The following is a 21433-nucleotide window of genomic DNA, read 5'->3' on the forward strand; positions in this document are numbered from 1 at the left end:
CAATTTGACTAGAAACACTTTTTTCCTCAACCGTTTGAAAAGACATAAATTTAGCCGTAGCAAATTTTTTAGCACCCTTATCCTCAAACCCATAACGACCATTAAGTTCATCCCATAAATCTTTAGCACAAGTAAAATGACAATAATTATCAAACATCTTGTTAGATAAATCACACTTAATAGTATAAACACACAATTTATTTGTTTTTTTCCCACTTTGCTATATTTTTAGGATCTTCTTCGGGTTTTTAGGCTCATAAAGAACCTGGTAAATTTCGGTAAATTTCGAGATGGGCAAAACCCTTTCTTTCCAATATTTAAAATTATTTCCATCAAAAGTCTCAAGCTTTGTAATTTCTAAAATGACCTTAAGAGAATCAACAACTTGTTTCTTCATTTTTAAAACACAAAAATCAACTTTTAAAATTGTTGGAAAATATGGCTAAATAAACAAGTTTTGATTCAACAATACAAACCCTAAAAAATTAGCAATGACAGAAATAAATAGATAGACTTAGAAAGATCTCATAAACTATAAAATCATGCAAAATGCGTTGTCTTTAAAGGTTGATTCGTGCCACTCGGAGTAAAACTCAGTGTAAATGACTCTCTTGACTGAACAACCCCCCAAGATTAGACTATAGTGATTTCTTCAAGTTGATCACATATTCAAGTAAAAAGAACTAAGAACAACCTTAATTTGCCTTTCCTTTCCTTAAAAAAATTGAAGCTGAAATTTCTGTGCAGCAAAGAGAGAGATATGGCTAGAGAAGATGAGAAAAATATGAGTATTGAATAGTGTGAGTTGTAGGGTTTATAAGCTAACTGATCTGAGGGCTGATGGGCTGCACCACTTGAACCAAAATGGACTAAAGGGCAAACGAATAGAAAAGGAATGATGAACAAGAGAGATAAAGACAAGCCTAAACTCAACCCAAGTCCAACTCTAACCCTTAGCCCATTATCTTTCAAACTAACACTTAAGTGGTGCTATGGTTTATAAACATATATAAAAACTCATCTCTAACCAATGTGGGACACAAGCATAGTTTAAGTGTTTGAAATGCACATACTTCAACAAAACCATCTTAGCCGTCCCTGTTTCATTGCCCAGTCTATTTCTTATGGTGTTTGATTAGCAGATAAATTTCCTGTACGCACAAACACATAAAAGAAATAGAAAGAACACAGTGAAAAGGAAAAACACAAACTCGCAAGACAAGAAACAGCGAAATCATAGAAACTCAGAAAAAAAAGAAAAAAAAAAGACGACACTGTTTAGCAAATCTATGCTTTATAGTTAAAATAAAAAATAAATAAAAATCTGTAGGAATTTTATTTATTAACATAACAAGCTTCTACAGCTACATCTATCTTTACGGCCCTCATCCACCCAAGAGTACATTAACCAATATAACAAAGATCGTTATAAAACAGACCAAAAAACATATTTAACTACAACCAAATGATCTGATGGCATATTGCAATATGAGCAAAGACTAAGACAGACATAGTAATTGTAAATCTTTAATGCTGGATTAACCTGTCCTACTAAACAGAAACGGGCAAGGTGGAACAAGAACTTCAACAACACCTTCAAGCATCTGCGTAACCCTCCTCATTGTAGGTCTAAGAGATGGATATTCTTGAATACACCAAATGGCAACCATCACATACCTCTCCAGCTTCTCTTTGTCATCCAATTCCTCCACATTATATTCAACTAGAGCATCTAGTGCTCCTTCCCTATAGCAGTCATAAGCCCAATCAGTCAAAATTGCTTTTTCTTCCTCAATTGTCTCCATATCTACGCTTCTACGGCAGCAAATTATCTCTAGTAGTATGACACCATAGCTATAAACATTGACTTTGGGTGTGATTGGCATGTTCCTAAACCATTCGGGTGCAACATACCCTTTCGTTCCTCTAATGTTAGTATGAGTTTTGCTTTGGTTCATTCTCAAAAGTTTTGCTAATCCAAAGTCAGAAATTCGCACATTGTGATAGTTGTCAAGAAGTATGTTTTGAGGTTTTATATCACAATGGATAATTTGGTTGCTGCATTCTTCATGTAAGTACCAGAGGGCTCTCGCAATCCCAACTGCGATTTGGATTCTTTGATTCCATCTAGGTTTCAAGTCTCCGAAAATAAAACTTGCCCAAGTGCCGTTGCTCAAGAACTCATATACCAGTAATCGGTGTAGTCCCTCATCACAAAATCCATGTAAACGAACAAGATTCTTGTGATGTGTTTGACCAATCACATTCACTTCAGTCTTGAACTCTCTCTCATAATCTTGAAATGAACTATTTAACTTCTTAACTGCCACAGGGACAGTAGAACCCATTTCTATAGTTCCTTTGTAAACAACACCAAAAGCTCCCTTTCCCAATTCTTCCTTGAAACCACCTGTTGCTTCTACAAGTTCTTGGTAAGTAAAATATCGCAAATTCACCTCCATAGCATTAAAATTTCTTGAAGGTCTTTTGGGCTTCTTATGGTAAATGAAGAAAACACCCACACAAATTGCAACGATCAATATAATGTTAACAAACAAAGACCCAGCGAAAAGCACTGACCACAAGAGGATCAAATTGTCATGATTCTTCTTTGTTTCTAGAATTGGCAAGCAATGATTCGGAAGTGTGATGGAAGTATTGTTTCTGATTTTCATAAAAGCCTTCCCGCCAATAATGCTGTTGTCCACTCTCCCATTAGAGAGAGGTAGCTTCTTCTTGAAATAACAATCTCCATCTCTAAAAACGGCAACAGCACACATGCAATCTTCCTTGCAAGACTTGCTGCATTGATCTTCAGTATACGGCTTCAAGAATGCATAGTCTGTAAAAGAATCAGATACTCTCAGAGAAAGAAGAAAACAGAGAGCAACAGAACAAGAAATATCTGATTGTATTAGCTTAAAATAATTCTGTACATCAAGATCGTATTTATACAAGAAAAACTAAGCTAACTAACTTGCTTAAGCTCTAACTAATTGTGCGTATTATAAGGAACACGTGTAAGAGATAGTTACAGCTGATTATAGCACGTGTGAACACTAAGAAAATAATTAAAGTAACAAAACGACATGCAGCTTTATCATATGTACAGGGTCATTTTCTGTCGTATAACCCCTGTTTTAGATCTTCCTCCCTGATGCTTGCAGCTGGTTCTTCTTCTTGCTTTTAGGTGTTGAACTTTGACAGTCTGAGTTTGGCCAATATGTATTTGTTAGCACTTGAAATGATTATAGATCTTTTCCAGGACTTAGCTTGTCTTCTTCACAGCCTTGAATGAAGTCTGGCTTGCAGCTGCCATACTGGTCATTTGGGTCAAGTAAGGAGTATCCCTTGGGGCATGTACAGATTGGCCGTTGATCTGATCCAAGAGTGCAGATACTGTTATACCCAAAAGTGCCACTACCCGTCAATACAATATTTTCAACACAGATATTATCTGGCACAGACCAGATCGGAGTCCAGCTTCCATTGGCATTGGAATTCTTTGGGTAAGAATATAGCGAGAAAACTCCATCAAAGTTGAGAGTGGCTCTAAAATAGAATTCAGCAGTTGACTCTAGCTTTACCTGTCTTAGAGAAAGTTTTTGGTTGTTATCTCTTAGAATGTAAACATCGCCTGACTGGTTGAAGACCGGTTGTTTACCAGGATTTGATGTAACAGAATCACTAGTACCACTTGTATAATAAGCTTCACTAGGATTATTCGTGGGCAGGTTTATGGTATTGAGCACAAGATTTCCATCATGAATCAACCGTAGTTGGAACCTTCCTTTGGAAAAGTGTGTCTCTGATTGTCGAGAAGAAAGCACCCCTCCAATATCCATATTTTGTGAAGGCAACAACTTATCTGTGGGATTGTTGAAGCTATCCCATATCTTATTAAAGTTGCTATATTGACGCACAAAGTTGCCTGTGTTGCTCATAACACATTGGCTACAGTACCAATAATTCTGTTAGATCTCTATAACTCATCCCGTTAAGGACCAGTAAGTACTAGCTCATGGTCAGCAGTTAGCTCCACTTTTGATCCCCTAGGTGCAGGGTTATCTAGTCTAGCATACCAAACTATGGTTTTATCTGGTACTTTGGCAAACCAAATGGAAAGCAGGAAGAGACCTGTCTGGTTGAGTTGGTTAAATCCAAAGGCAATATCACCTGAAGGTGATTATCACGCCCCAAACCAAAAAGGGTCCAAAGCATGATAAATACATCCCAAGGGTACCTGTAGATTTTTCCTTTTTGGCAAAACAAACTATAGGAGATCTTTATTTTCCTTTATTTTCCACAAGATAAGAATATATAACCATACTAAAATCTCCACATTACAAGTCAAAGCTCTATAACACATTTATGAACAATAGCTAAAAATCATGTGCCTCCACATAATACATGAATATATAATACAAAACTCTTGAATTACACAAAGTCACAATCTTATCAAGAATAAGGAATCTTAATATCTAGTCTAGGCCTACCACGTCTATGGCTAACAAACCTCAAGTGACCAACCTCCAATAGAATTAATTAAAGCCTCGTTGAACATAGCAAAATTGAGTCACCAACCATTTACCACAAAAGTCTCCAAATTTAAAATAGCACTTCAATCATTTTTTTTTTATAGGTACCATAGCACTTCAATCATCACCAACGAAGTAAGCTTTATATCCAAGGTATAGCTAGTTACTCTGAAAAACTGTTAGAGGGTGGGATGAGCTAAGGTCTAGTAAGTAACATAATTAATGGAGGTGGGGGAAATGCAAGTTTCATCTTTAATAATAATAATATGACAAGAATGATTAAATAATGAAACACAGTTTCTCAAAGTAAATATCTTGAAACTATATACTAGAATCTGTGAGCACCAACAATATAACTTCCAAAGCCATAATATCTAACGTAAGGTAAATTATCACAAATATACCACACTACCACATAGACCGGTCAGGTGATCCACCCATTCACAACTGGCATGATATTGTCCTCTCTGGTATGTAGACTTTTGGTCCCATGGACAGCAGCCTCACTCATACCCTTAAGGTTTTTCTCTTTCCCCATGAGTAGCAGAGAGAGCGCATCAAATAGGACCTCTCTTGCATGTGGTCTCTTGGCTCCATGGGTAGCAGCCTCATCCACACACAATCAAGGAACCTCTTCCCTCCATGGGCAGCAGGGAAGAATGCGTCATCCAAAGTAAAAGGACACTGACCTAGAGTTGATTCCATTGTCACACAGACTACGAAAACCAAATCGGGTGATCATCGAGAAATCACGCATGGCATGGTGTTAAAAACCCATAAAGCTCACAAGTATACATTTCCTTTCAAATATATAGTTTATAACTAGGTAGTTTTAGAAAAACCTTAAATAATTTAATTTCCACAAAGTTTGTAAGGTTTTCAACTTCATTCTTGTCAAAAGATTTTCAAACAATTTCCCACATAACTAGACAAGATAAGCATCTTTAAATTTTTTAATATACCATAAAATCCAAGATTTCCTTATAAGAGATTAAATAAAAGATGCTCATTTTTCCATATCAACAATTCATGCATTTCCCCAAATGCAATAACAAATATGATGCATTTTCATATATAATCATATATATATATATATATATTAAGGTTACGACACAATAGTTTTTAGGAAAATATAGTTTCCATAAGTAGTTTCCAAAAGTGTGTCTAACCCAAAAACAACATTCATACAACATGGTTATTTTCTAAAAATCCCGTTAAAAAACTACTTACCTTGCAACCCACAAAAAGCCTAATTCTCCAAGCTCCTAAGGAGATTAACTAGAACCTCAACAATATCAAGCAAACCTAACACAATAAGCATAAAGCTTAAAATTGTATCTAGCTCCAATTTAGGAATTGCCAAATAAACACTTAATTAGGCAAGTCTAGTATTTAACCTCATCAATAATAATAAATTCTACTTCCAAAGTTTCTCAACAAATTGATTCACAAGGCATAAACTCCAATTATAAAGTTAACCCATTTAATATCATCTCCCACATTATGACTAGTTTCCATAAAATTTACACTACATCAATAAGAGACCCATGAAACCAAAATCAAAATATCCTCCAAGACAAGAAATTTAGAACTTCAACTAACTCCAAATAAACCCAATAACAATGGAAAAATTAGATTTACCAACCATCACATGTTACATGTTATAACTCAAAATCCTAAATTTCCATCACAAATAAACCTTAGATAGCCACTATTAGCACAAACCATAAACCCACTCATCAAATAATTCCATCAATACAAAACCCATACATATAAACACATAAATATCGGAAAAAATTGGCCTTTGCCCTTTTTAAAAAAACAATCCAACATTTTGCCCTCTTTCCCAAACTAATTAGAGAAATGCCCCTCTTTTGAAACTCGATTTTCTCAAAATCGAGTTAAACCCTATAATGACGTTTTTAAGGAGCCTATAGCGACGGTTTAAGGACCTATAGTGACGTTTTGTAACTCGATCTCCATGAAGTCGAGTTATAGGTAAAAAAAAGAAAAAAAATTGCATATAACTCGACTTCATGGAGATCGAGTTACAAAACGCCATTGTAGGTGCTTAAAACGTCGCTATAGGCTCTTTAAAAACGCCACTATAGGGCTCTAGAATTTTTTTTTTATAACTTGATTTTGAGAAAATCGAGTTTCAAAAGAGGGGTATTTCCCTAATTAGTTTGGGAAATGGAGTAAAATGCTGGATTTTTTTTTTTTAAAGGGGCATTTGCCTATTTTCTCCCATAAATATCACTTCCAATGCTCATAAATCACATGAATATTATTATCAAAACTTAGGCTAAAGAACCTCAAGTAAAAGCATATAAACCCACCAAAAAGATTAGAAATATTTATCTCAAATAAAAGATGTGAATGTGCTTAAAGGTTCCTAAGGATTTTCCGGTGACATTGCCGGAAAAATGATGGTGGAGATGGTGGCATGGAGGTACCAGTGGGAGAGTGTGAGGCAGTGGAGAGGAGTGTTAGATAGAAAATGAAAAATAAGAAAAAGAAAGAAAGGTGAGGTGAGGAGCTTTGGCTAGTCAAAGAGATAAAGAGATAAGAGTGAAAAATGAGTAGTGGGGAAGGGTGGGGTAGGCTGGAGCAAGTGAGACTCATAAAAATCTGACTTTTTCTACTTTTTTTTTTTGGTGGTGGCTGGGACATACAGTGATAGCCATGGAGTGCTGTTGTCAGTGGCTATGAGAGAGTTTCCAATGGTAACATTACCATTATTTTGAGCAATAGAGATAATTGGTAACATAATTAGTAAGAAAAGGAGGTGAGGCAAAACAAAATCCATGACTGCCAGAGTGAATTGGGTTCAATCAATAGGAATACATGAATAGCTTACAACAACAAGAGGAATTGTTGTTCTAAGAGCATCCACAGCAGTAGAGCTAAAAATTTAGCTTTTTAGCTACACCAAAAGTTATTTTATCTATTTTACCTATATATATGCTGCAGCAATGGATCTATTTTAGCTTTTAACACAATAAAATAATATAAACATCATAATAAAATAATATATCTACTACAATAAAATAATTCATCTCACTACAATAAAATAATATATTCACTACACACGTACATCATAGCCACACACACACAACCACAACCACCACCACAGCCCACAACAAAGGAAAAAAAAATCAACCAAGCCGAGCCACCACCATGGACACACCGATATACCAGACCCACCAGGCAACACCCACACCCACCACCACGAAACCTACCCGAGCCACCACCACGAACACATCGATCTACCCACAAACCCACCCAGCCACCCACTGATGAACCCAGCCACCCACCGACGCCGATCTACCCACACAACCACAACCATCACCACACCGCAACCCACAACAGGAAAAAAAAAAGTGTTGATCGGTGTGGTGGCGATACGGAGTGACTGAGAGAGAGAGCACCACAGAGTGACTGAGAGACCCATAGCCCAGCCACCCACTGATGAACCCAGCCACCCATTGATGCCGATTTACCCACACAATCACAACCATCACCACACTACAGCCCACAGCAAGAAAAAAAAAGTGCTGATCGGCATGGCAGCAACAGAGAGTGATTGAGAGAGCTTCTGGAGTGACTGAGAGAGAGAGAGGCACAGAGTGACTGAGAGAGAGAGAACCAAATTTTATTATTTTAATCCATCCGGGAGTAAAATAATATTTTTTTTGTTTAGCTCTTATGAACAGTGCACATCTATATATAGATGTGCACTATAGCAATGAAACTAAAAAAAAAAAAAAGATTTAGCTCCACTACTGGAGCATGATTTTGGTGTTTGAGGAGCTCAAATATAGCAATATAGCACCACTGCTGTGAGTGCTTTAAGACAGGCATAATGAAAAGGAAAAGGAAAAAGGAAAATGCTCTATTAAAAATTTTGCTAAAAAATGTAATGAAGTAGTGGGTGGATTTAATCAACCTAATGCCATGTAGAATTTTTCATAAATGAATGCTTAAATTGTTTGTTTTGTTTTTGTTTTTGTTTTTAATTTATTTGTTAGTAACATGTTTGTTTTATAAGTTTCATGTAGCTAAATTTATGATATCTGTTAACCAAGAAGGCAATAAGTTTAGAGACGCAATTTTTTTTTTTATACAATATTTCATAATTACATGGGATTGTAAGTTTTCCTTAAAAAAAAAATTTTTAAAAAGGGATTGTAAGTTGCTTTTTTAATAAATAAAAAAGTGATGTCACTAAAAGCTTGCAAATTTAATTTTTGTGAAAATTGTTGCGCAAGTAGATTATCCATCCCTAACATACTATAATGATCAGGTCTTATACACGTGGCATAACAAACCAATAAAAACTCCACCTGAAAGAAGGTATTGCCCACTTATTCTTCTGTGAACATATTTTTATTCAAACCATAGGTTTTTCTTCTTCCCAACAGTAGAATAATATTAACCTAATAAATCCCAAAACCTCCATTTCAGATTTAGTAAGCTGAGGAAAATAGTAGTTGTAGCCAAAAATAAAAAAATAAAAAAGAAAAATAAAAAAGGGAAAGAAATAGTAAATTACAAAGGTTTATTCTCACATATTCACTATTTCATATCTTTTCTTTTACATCCACATTTATGCATTAAAGTGTGAAAATTTTTAAAATGTAAACATTCTCGCATCAATTGTGGAGACGTGTGTGAAATGGATTTATATCCGATATCATGCAATCACTATCTTTATGTGAAATATAAAAGTTAATAAGGTAAAAAAAATAAAAGGTTAAATTTTTTTTACTCTATTAACTTTTACATCTCATTCTTACATAGTATAATAGTACTAAATATTGCTCTTGATGTTAGTTTGTATAAAATAGTATATGTGAACAAGTGTGAAACAATAGTTTTCAAATTCCAAAGTCATTACTCAATCAGAAATAGTGTTGTTAACCTTTTGATTTAGTTATGTCAAGTGCCAATTATTTCTTTCTTAAAAAAAAAGAAAAAAAGTACCAATTAGTTATCTGTTTTCTTCAAAAGTGGTCCTACATGGAAGAATTGAGATTTAACATAGAAAATGAGATGCAATTGTATCCACCTTCTTGTTTTCAATTTACGAAGCATTTTGATTCTTACATATTCACTAATTCACATATTTTCTTTTGCATTTATATTTATGTTTTAAAATGTGGATAATTTAAGATGTAAATATTCTCGCATCAATTATGGAAATGTGTGTGATATATATTTGAATTCAGTACCATGCAATTACTATCTTTCTGTGAGATATAAAAGTTAATAAGTTAAAAAGTAAAAGGTTAAAAAGTTAATTTTTTAACCCTATTAACTTTTACATCTTATATAGAATGGTTACTGCATAGTATAATAGTCGACTATTAAACTTTGTAACTATCGCTTTGGATTTCAAATAGTGTAAAATAGCAGATGTGAACAAATGTAAAACAATTGTTTCTTCTAATTTCAAAGTCACTGCTCATAGATAGCGTTGTTTATCTTCTTCTAATTCCAAAGTCATTGCTCATAATAAATAGAGTTGTTAACTTTTTGATTTAGTTATTTAACTTGTGTCAAGACTCAAGCATCAAGCATTTATCTGTTTTCTTCAAAAGTGGTCCTACACAGAAGAATTGAGATTCAACATACGAAATGAGATGCAGCTGTATCCCCCTTCTTATTTCCATTTTATTCAACTACACCTCTTCACACGTTATAACTTTTGTCTTTTTCGCCTCCATATGCACCTTTGGAACCAGGAGTTGCTTGCTACTAGGAAGCCGAAACATGAATGAATTTGTTTTCACTATTTAAAAATTATACTAAAATTCAAAACTAAATTAATATAAAAAATAAAACAATTTTTTTAGTGAAAGATCGATAATCTAAATGCTAGAGCTAATTAAGACTCCCAAATTTTAATTACGACTTAATTAGTTTTAAGTTTAACATACTTAATGCGGACTATATGTGATTAAAAAATTAATTAATTGAAGCACTCAACAATTGCGTGGATAAACATATATGTGCAAGGCAATAATGAAAAGGGCAGCAAAGAAAAGAACATCAAACCTAAGATAATACGTGATGTGTTATTGAAGAGGAAAATTGAAGAACTAGGCGTAAAAATTTCTCCATGGCCCTCCAAGCCAAAATTATCCACTAGTAAATAAGTTAGAGTACAAGGATAATGAAAGAGACCCTTTAAGCCTAATCCACGCAAGTACTTGAGCCCTCCAAGCTCCAGCTACCAACGGATTTCTTGGAGTTTTGTCTTCACTAACTTCCCGGATCCCGCAATACTGCCAAGCCTTACTGGCTTAATTTGGCAAAGTACCAATGCTTCCTAAGCTCCAAAACACTCTCAACTCTTAGATTGTGTGTGGGTTGTGTTTGGGTAAAATCTCCTCTTAAGGTGTAACAATGGGAGAGGGGAAGGAGAAAAGACTACAAATAAATTCTCACTTAACGATGAGTAGCTCTCTTTAAAAGGTGGGTTTTGTGAAAACCTCAACCCTCTAGGTTTTTCTTTCTAATAGCCTCCTTACAATTTTGTGGGTAATGAGAGGAAACGCCACACTTAAAATCCAGCTGTTCAGAGTGTCTCACAGGTTACTCACGAGTTGGCCTAAGAGTGAGATACTTGCGAGATATCTTGACTTTTGAACTTCAACATGTGCTCCTCACATGATATTTGGCAAGTGCTACAGTCCCGAGCTAGATGCGATTTAGTCATGAATTCCACTTTCTTGAAAAAATCTTCACCAACTTAAGACTAAACTCATTGCAATAAATCTCACAAAATACTAGGATAATTAATGAAATTACAACATTTGTCATAAAATACAGCCAACTATAAACGTTATGCCCCTTAAAAGTTACCATGACTTTTGAGTGAAGTTGTGATGTGCTTTTGTGTTAGAACCTCTTTCCCTCTCCCTTGTGTGTGTGTGTTTGTTTCTCAAAAAAAATAAAATAAAATAAAATAAAAAAATAATACAAACGTTATGTAAAAACATAACTTAACATTCAGCATTAAGAAAGTTAAAGATACTTAATAAAATTTTCTTAATAGATTTCAACTCAAATCATATAAGATCTTTCAAAATGGAACTCTTAGTTTTATTTACGATATTGTTTTTGCGATAAATTTTGTATCAATTTTCCGTCTAATAAAAAAAAAATACTTTATCAAAATATTATGTTTCATTTTGCTGTGAAAAACAATATTATGATTGAAACATACTAGTTCCATAGTTACAATAGAAATCGGAAGAGTTAGTATAACCACATGCACTTTAAGAAATTGTTAAGCTATTTATTTTCTAGTGCTTACTAGCCATTGGCACAATTTAAAAAAATTGAATTTAATGAAATTTTGAAGTCGAGATGACAAACTACATTATGCTCATAAACGTGAATTTTCATTTTCAAAAATATGTATTCATGATTTGTTAAGACTTACCGATAAAATTTGTTTGGAAACAAACAAATATCATAAATTTATAAAAGATTTGTGTTCCACTAAAAAATCCAAAGATGAGCTAATCAATCCATTTATATATCTAAAAGTTGAAACGTAGCATTTATTATTGCTACGCCCCAGTTGGAGAAATTATAAAATCCACATGGTGGACAAGTGATGTGGTCCATCATTTCACTAAAAAACTTCCACATGTTTAAAATTGTTAGTTAGAATATTTTTTAAAACATAAATTAATTACTGACTCAACAATTTTAAATAAGTGAAAGTTTTTTAGTGGAATAGTGGACAAATGACATAGTCCACCAGAGGACTCTATAATTTCTCCTCCGGTTGAGCCATGTTAACGGCCATATCATTTTTTTTCTCTCTCCCTTTTCTTTATATTTTCTCTCTTTTTAAAAATATAATTAAATATTGATAAATTGACAAAACCGTTGATGCACTTGGTACAATTCATTTGTGCCTCAACCATTCAATTGGCTGGCCTCCTGTGCCATATCAAACTAATATTTCTCCCTCTCTCTTTCAACCAAAGCGTTCCGTTTACAACGTAGATAGTGAACCGGTGTAACATTTCTTTCTAGGATGTATATAGCTCTCCATGTCTGTCCTTCCACCATCAATGGCAATCTACGTACTTCTCGCAACTGTGCTTCACTACTTCCTACCTTCCCAAAGCTCAAGGTATCTTTTATTTTCTTCTCTACTTCTTATTCATTAATTACTTTTTTTCTCTCTTGCCTTTGAGTCATTCCCTAGAAAACTACCTGCTTCTCTCTCTCTTTACAACTTGTTGCTTTTGTTAGATGCATGCCAATTGTTTGATAAAATAGCTGAGTGAGTATATATTTAAAACTCAACAGATTTAGTTTGATTATATGCGCAGTTTTAAGATGGATTGGTAGATTTTTTCCTAATTCTTAAGCATCTTCTTACTGAAGTATATATTCCCTGCTGTCCCACCACCCAAATTGGATCATGCAACTAGACTTATCAATTTAATCTCCATTGATATTTCAAAACCAAGGGTTGAGCCCCATGAGGTTGCTTGGTGACAAATGGGCATAGGTACAACTGACAATGAAACATAGTTTGATGAACAAGTACTTCCTCATTACTATATGCAAAACAAATCAGGAGTTTGAATTAACTGTAGGATTTGAAATTTCTTCGTTGGGACTGTATGATTCTGGGTATTGGTGTTTTTTTTACCATGTTGTAGTACCATTAGACTGATATTTAGATTTTGAGATTGTAATATGTTCAGAGATTAGATATTTTCTATTGAAAAACATGACTGGTGTAAAATATCACATAATTTTTATCTATGTTTTGTCGCCACAATTCTTAATAAAAGTTATTTTGATTTTCATTGAATTATATTGAGCAGTTTTATGCTCCAATGCAAAAAATAAAAACTATAAATTCAATGTGGGTTTTCCTCATTAAATGTTAAAAATGGTTTTGTATTTTCTTTTAATATAATGAAAGATGCATAATGAGCATATAAAATGAAGAAATATTTACCACTAACACCAACCAAGTCCAACATCTCAAAGCATATAAAATAAATTTAAATGTAAATGTAAATATACCTTAGAGGGTATCAATATTTTAGTAATTATCTACATATCAAAGTTACCTTTTTTGTAAATCTTCTACAACATTAGTGGTTCACTTTAGGGTTAGCAATCTGGATTCATGAGTAACCTTGCTCACCCTTTTTGTGGACTAAATGGTTTCTGAGATGGCTTAAAAGGTGTAAGGACCTGGTTTGAACTCCTAGCCCAAAAGGTATATGGACTTAGGCCTAAAAAGCCCAAAATAATAATTTTGTAGAGAATGGGTTGGAAAACTGGGCTTTAATGAATTAAGCAGCAAATAAACGAATCTTGATGATAAAGAAAGGAAGATAAAAAATTTACACTAAGGAAAAATATCATTGGCAATGTCCGAGGAGACTGGTTCCTATAAATTGCTCTTGAAGCTCTATTACAAGTTTAATTCCTAATTGCTACACTATTTCCTTCTTTTTTTCCAATCCCCTCTTCATGGAGGGTTTCTCATGTTATATAGTCTCCTTTGAACGATCTTGGTTCTACACTTGTTGGTTATCTAAGCCACTACTTGAGTGCTTGTCCCATCGGATACCCCCTCAAGTTCTCTATGAGTTGGGATAGCCAAGGCAGTACTGTTCAGGGGCTTTTTCCATATTAATGCAGCCAGAAAGTTAGTTGCAGAGAATTTGATGCGGTGGTAGCAACTTTCCTTTAGATATTTCTGAGCTCCCAGCCCTCTAGTACACTCGAGATATATGTCCCTAACATTGGAGCCTCCTAGAAGGTTACCCTGAACCTTTAGGATACACATTTGAGCCGTGCTTAACCTATCTGAGGAGACATTTCTCCTTGGACCACCTTTCCGTTCGCATCTTACTCATTAGATTCCAAGCTTGATCCATCCAACACCATTCATTTGTTCTTGGATCACTATACTCTCGGCCAAGGCCTAAGGCCCAATATACCATTTGGGCCTTTAACCCTACAATAGCCTCTCAAAACTCTAGTTTTTTCCCTCTCATCCAAGGAGAAAAGTGGGGTTTTGATTTTTCATGTGCTAATATTATTTTGCCCTTTGATTTGCACATGTGGGAGTGCCGTTTTGCACACCCCATAATTGCTATTGACGCTTCGAAGCCTGTGAGGTGTCATTAATTGCTCCAGGCGGCGCTATGTTCCCCAGATCCAATGGTGAGACGCTAATCCAATGGCTAACATTTCTCCTTGGGTTTTGAGCAGGATAACTCCCACTTAATCTTGCCCTCTATATAAAGCATTTGGAGAAATCATTTGCCTCATTTCACAGGTCTTCAAGCTCTCCAGAGATCCCAAGCACTCAAACTCACAAAGCTCTTTAAGTTACTAAACTTCCCACACCATTTCTTTAAGAGATCCTTGAAAATCTTTCTAAAGGTTTCAGGGACTAATACACATTTTAGTTCTTGTAAGTTTCTATTTCTTTAAACTTTTCTTTTTCTCCTCAGCCAATCTCCTCGGCCTTCCAGTTCTTATTTCTTCATTTACCAATTTCAGTTGTTTCCCTTTAGCTTGTCTTGATGGGTAGATTTAAGCACCTAGTAGACTCCTCTGCCAAAATTGAGGCATTTAAGGATAAATACCACATACCACAAGGAGTCGCCCTGCGATATTGTTCCCCAAAACAAATAGTGACACACAGAGAAGATGGGGAAGTCATCATCCCTATGATAACTTTCATAGAAGGGGGAATGACTCTCCCTATGGGTAGGATAACACAGGATTACCTCATCAACCATAGGATATGCCCTCACCAATGTGCGCTCAACCTATTTAAGGTCTTAGGTAGTGTTAATGCTCTCAATAAGCATCTGCGCTTGGGGCTCACCTGGCATGATGTGGTCCATATGTATGAGTGCCACTCCTTTAAAAAGGCGGGATATTATCTCAAGTCCCGATCTGACGTTGTCAGACTAGTATCATTTTTACCTAAATCTAACAAGGGTATGAAAGACGACTATCTGATAGCTTCGGGAGCATGGCATGATGGCCTTCATTGCCCCGTTCGAGAGGGAGAGTCAGGGAGGATACCTTAGAGTTAGGTTCCTTAGCAAGAGATTTAGATTCTTTAACCCTGACCATGCCATTATTTCCCTTTCATCTTGCTTTCTTTTGATAATGGATTTTAACTTTCTAACCATGTTTTGTTTCTTGGCTACTTTTGCAGATAAGAGGCACGTAACGCCCAGGCTTAGTCTGACCAACATTGAAGCTCTTAACTACTTGCTGAGGTTCGAGATCTTTGTAAGTAAAGATAGGCAGTTGAGAGCGGTCCACTTAATTTTGGACTTCAAGCCTATCTCAGAAATATACCAAGAAATAGGCCATGCCATAAGAACGGGTGACTAGCGGCTGGCTCGGATTGACGTGTCACGCCCAAATTTCGTAGCCCAAGATGATCTTCCACCAGTCGTGCTGCCATTTCAATGAGTTCTGCTTGAGGTAGCAGCAGGGCCCGAGGAGGAGATTGCCTCTTCACACCTATCACTAGAGGAGGAGATAGACAAATTCCACTTCAAAGAAGAAGAGAATCCTGGGGCTCTTGTAGTCAACATCTCGAACGTCGAGGACGAGACTAATAGGCATTCAGGTGTTCACACCCCACTCTGGTGATTGTCCGTCTAGATAGCACCTCCGAAGAAGAGGAAGGCGAGATGGCATTGAACCGGGGAAATAGGAGCTTAAAAGACCTCATGGCTGCCAGGAACAAGGTGTCAACTTCGAAAGAAGCCACCAAGTCCCAAGTTCCTCCCACACTTCCTCCTCCTTCTCCTCCACCTCCCATCGACCTCGACTAAAAGCCATTCCTGATCTAAAGAAGAAAAGGCTGATTTAGGAGCTTGAAGAAGGGGAGGTGGGCCCTCAGATAGGGACCAAGTAGCAAAAGGTGGCCAAAGACCCTCGGGACAAGAGGTCCACTTCTGTGGACAGTTGGGAGGAGCAAACTAGGGCTAATGTGCGCCTTCCATAACGCACTTGGTCTCCTTGGCTGGAGGTGGATGGGGTGCCATCCCTTGGAATGCCTTAGTCAGGGACTTCCAAAGAGGGCATGTAGGCTACAATGCTGAAGCCCTAGAGTAGCCTCTTCTCCTCCCAGAGACATGGAGGCTTCTAGGCACTTCAAGTAGAACGACCTCTTCCTATCCCTGAAGAGGGACCTCGCTATGGTAAGCAATCTATCATATCCTTGAATTTAAATGCTAAGCTATACTTTCGTTCTTTCCGTACTTTTTTATTCATGTGATTCTTCCGTTGTTTTTGTGTAGGTTGCTCAATAAGGTTTTGTAGTCGAGGAGTGGGTTTGCGACGCCTGTAATGAGGCCAACGCTGAGGCCTTCTCCCGTGCTAATGTTGAGAAGTCCTTGGGGGCCTAAAACAAGAATAGGCAGAGCTGTCTGAGAAGTTGAAAGAAGTGGACAAGGCTCGCCTGAGTGCCGAGGCGGGTCTAAAGACCGTGGAGAGGCAGGCCGAGGATTAGCGTCAAAAACTGCACTTGACCAAGATAGACTTGGCCACCCAAAGGCTGGTTATAGATCTCAAGGCTGAGTTGTAGAAGGCCAAGGAGGTGGCTCAATTGGCCAAGGAAGTAGCCGAGACTAAGAAGCAAGCGTCCTATCTACTCGGTGTGGAAGAAACGTAAGTTAGGCTCGCTGAGGAGCTTTCCGAGGTATGCAGGGATTACTGCAATGGGACATGGGATAGGGCTCTTAGTGTTGTAGGAGTCCCTACAGACTTTGTTTGGAGGCAGCCTAGGAGCATATATTATCACCCAGATACCCGTGAAGTCCCAGGTGCCATCCCTTCTCCCTCTGCCCTTACTCCAGAGACCTCTAAGTAGCCCCTAACTATCCAAGCTGCTCTCCCTCTCCCTGAGGCTTTGAAGGGATCCAGCTAAGATGGTGATCAAGGCTAAGGGGCTGAGGTGGCCAAAGGAGAGGGTAAGGGTAAGGAGAAAAAGCTTTCCTCAGAAGCCAAAAACACTACCAAGGACAAGGAAGCAGAGGCCAAGACTAAAGAAGCTGATCCTAAGGCCAAGGATGCTCCTACCTCTCAGCCAAGCTAGAAAGAAGACCTTCTTGCTCCCAAGGCCAAGGCTTAGCACTTAGGATTTTCTTGTAGTGTTTTTTTTTTTGGTAGTGGCACTCTGTCACTGAATATAATGTACTCCTCTTATTTAATGAAAATGCTTTTCTTCTTATCTCTTGCACCTTTACTTTATATGCTTTGAATCTTATTATTATTGCAAGTAGCATTGAATCGCTGCTACTTTGTCTTTAATAAAAACTAACAATAACACATTGCAACTAATCTAAGTAATTTGACCAAGTACCAATAATAAAGAGGTCTACCACATATTTGTATTGAGAATTAAACCTCCTACAATGAAGCCTGAATCTAATGTAGATAGATACATACTTTGTAAAAAATAAAAGGGAGAGATATCCTTCATTCTGCCCAACAGTTGGATAAATAATTAAGGACCTTAATTTATTCAAAGCCACCAATTCGAGAAGTTAGGCATAACCTTAGATCTGTTTTGACACTTAGTAGAAGACCAATAGACATCACGGTGTTAATTTTTCCCTAGTATGCGATCTGAGGGATCAGTCACTTATAAAGATGTCATAGAGTGTTAACTTCCCCAAAGCATCTGGTCCGAGGACTCATGCATGACTAAAGTTCTGTTTAAACACTTAGAAAGATGTCACAAAATGTTAATTTCCCCAAAGCATGTGATCCGAGGACTCAAGCATGACTACGATTCTGTTTAAACACTTTGAAAGATGTTCTAGAGTGTTAATTTCCCCAAAGTATCTAGTCCGAAGACTCAGGCATGACTAAGGTTCTGTTTAAACACTTGTAAAGATGTCATAGAGTGTTAATTTTCCCAAAGCATCTGGTCTGAGGACTTAGGCATGACTAAGGTTTTGTTTAAACACTTAGAAAGATGTCACAGAGTGTTAATTTCCCTAAAGCATGTGGTCCGAGGACTCAAGCATGACTACGGTTCTGTTTAAACACTTTGAAAGATGTCACAAAGTGTTAATTTCCCCAAAGCATATGCTCTGAGGACTCAGGCATGACTACGGTTTTGTTTAAACACTTTGAAAGATGTCCTAGAGTGTTAATTTTCCCAAAGCATCTGGTTCGAGGACTCAGACATGACTAAGGTTCTGTTTAAACACTTGTAAAGATGTCATAGAGTGTTAATTTCCCAAAGTATTTGGTCCGAGGACTCAGGCATGACTAAGGTTTTGTTTAAACACTTAGAAAGATGTCCTAGAGTGTTAATTTCCCTAAAGCATTTGGTCCGAGGACTCAGGCATGACTAAGGTTCTGTTTAAACACTTGTAAAGATGTCATAAAGTGTTAATTCCCTTAAAGCATCTGGTCTGAGGACTCAGGCATGATTAAAGTTCTGTTTAAACACTTTGAAAGATGTCCTAGAGTGTTAATTTGCCCAAAGTATCTGGTCCAAGGACTTAGGTATGACTAAGGTTCTGTTTAAACACTTGTAAAGATGTCATAGAGTGTTAATTTCCCCAAAGCATCTGGTCCAAGGACTCAGGTATAACTAAGGTTTTGTTTAAACACTTAGAAAGATAATAGTGGGAAGTACGATGTATTTACAAAATAAATGAGCATATGACAAAGGAAACTTTCATTAATAATAATACATTTTTAGGTTATTTACATTCCAAGGTTGTGGTATTAAATGTTCATCTAGGTCTTCGAGGAAATATGCACCTATACTAGCTATCGAAGTGATGCGGTATGGCCCCTCCTAGTTGGGCCCCAGCTTTCCCTACACCGGGTTCTTTGCAGTACCTAGAACTTTTCTCAATACCAAGTCACAAGGCATTAATGGCCTCAGCTTCACATTGACATCATAACCTTACTTGAGTTTGTGTTGGTAGTATGCCAATTGAACCATTGCACTTTCTCTTCTTTCTTCAATAAAGTCTAAGCTCTTTTCTAGCAACTCATTGTTACTACTCGAATTGAATGAGCTAGTCCTTAATGTTGGGAAGCCAGTTTCTAAAGGAATAATAGCCTCGGCTCCATAAGTCATTGAAAAGGGGGTCTATCCTGTTGACCTACGAAGTGTAGTTCTATACATACAAAGGACATGTGACAACAGTATCTCTTGAAAGATTTGTTGTCAAATTGAAGGCCATTGTCTGAGATGAGGGTACGAGGGACCTCGAACCGTGTGACAATATTTTTCCAAAAAAATTTCTTGGCATCCACGTTCCTAATATTTTCCAAAGGCTCAGCTTCAACCCTCTAGGTGAAGTAGTCCGTGTTGACTAGCAAATATCTCTTATTCCCTGCTGCCTTGGGGAAAAGGCCAACAATATCTAAGCCCCATTGAGCAAATAGTCAAGGGCTGGATAGGGGGTTAAGGACTCCTTTTGGTTGATGTATATTTTGTGCAAATCTTTGTCACTGATCACACTTCCTCACATATTCTTGCTCTTTTTTCTGCATATTTGGCCACCAATAGCCCTGAATGATGGCTTTGTGAGACAAAGATCTGTCTCTTGTATGGTTTCCACAAATTCCTTCATGTAACTCCTGAAGGAGTAGCTCTGATGCCTAAGGGTGAATGCAGAGTAGATATAGCCCAAAAAAAGAGCGTTTGTACAATTTCTAATCCTCGGATAACCAAAACCGAGGAGCCTTCCTTCGTACTTTGTTAGCTTCTGACTTCTCCTCGGGCAGGATATCCTCCTTCAAGAATAGTACTATGGGGTCCATCCAGCTAGGCCCCACTCTAACTTGGTGAACATGAACCACCTTCCTGCTCACCTTTGTGGGCTTGCATAAGTCTTCTATAAGGATAACCCAAGGTAAGTTCTGCACCGAGGAGGTTGCAAGCGTGGCTAGGGAATCAACATGTGTGTTTCCACTTCTAGGGACGTGCAATAGGCTAAATGATTCAAACCTTGATTGCAAATGCCTAACTTGACTTAAATACCCTTGCATTCTCTTATCTTTTACTTCTCGCTTGCCCTTCACTTGGCCAACAACCAATCTTGAGTTCGAGAACATCTTTACTTTCTTTCCCCCCATTCTTTGAACCATGGACATTCCTTCTAGCAGAGCTTCATATTCAGCCTCATTATTTGTAGTCGAGAAGCCCAGTCTTAGTGACTTTTCAATGGTGATTTGTTCAGGAGAAACCAGAACTAGCCCCACTCTAGAGCCCCTTTGATTTGCTACACCATCAACATATACCTTATAGAATAAAGGTTCTTGTAGGGAGATTGTACTAACTGATTTTCCATCTATGTTTTGTGTTGTTGTCACTTCTTTTAATGGAGGTTTAGCGAACTTGGCCACCAGATCCGCAAGGACCTGGCTCTTGACAGAGGTATGAGGCATGTACTTGATGTCAAAAGCCCCTAGAACTATGCCCCATTTAGCAATCCTCCCCGTGTAATCAACACTTCGAAGTATAGCCCTAAGTGGAAGCTGAGTTAGGACAACAACTATGTGTGCTTGGAAGTAATGGAGAAGCTTTTGTGTAGCATGCACCACCACCAAGATGGCTTTCTCCAGTGGTAGATAACGAACCTCGGCATCATGTAGTGACTTGCTCACATAGTAAACTGGCTGTTGTATGCCACTGTCAACTCGTATCAACACTAAACTTATAGCATGAGGGGCCACAACGATATAAGCAAACAAGACCTCATCCACCTCAAGACTGGACATGATAGGTGGCCGAGATAGATATTTTTTAAGTTGTTGGAAAGCCAAAGCACACTCCTCGGTCTACTCAAATCCTTTTCACTTATTCATCAAGAGGAAGAAGGGTC

The 21433-nt window shown here is 37.1% G+C and overlaps 1 long non-coding RNA gene and 1 pseudogene across 1 annotated transcript; one reads left to right on the top strand and one right to left on the bottom strand.

Moving 5' to 3' along the window:
* Positions 1–1335: 1335 nt before the first annotated feature.
* LOC115950233 lies at positions 1336–4186 on the bottom strand (annotated as a pseudogene).
* An 8297-nt stretch (positions 4187–12483) lies between these two features.
* On the top strand, positions 12484–17805 carry LOC115981851. Its single transcript, XR_004089464.1, has 3 exons — positions 12484–12696; positions 15775–16774; positions 16874–17805. It is a non-coding gene; the product is annotated as an uncharacterized LOC115981851 (long non-coding RNA).
* Positions 17806–21433: the final 3628 nt, after the last annotated feature.

The sequence above is a fragment of the Quercus lobata genome, chromosome 1, assembly GCF_001633185.2.
Source record: "Quercus lobata isolate SW786 chromosome 1, ValleyOak3.0 Primary Assembly, whole genome shotgun sequence".
Taxonomy (NCBI): Eukaryota; Viridiplantae; Streptophyta; class Magnoliopsida; order Fagales; family Fagaceae; genus Quercus; species Quercus lobata.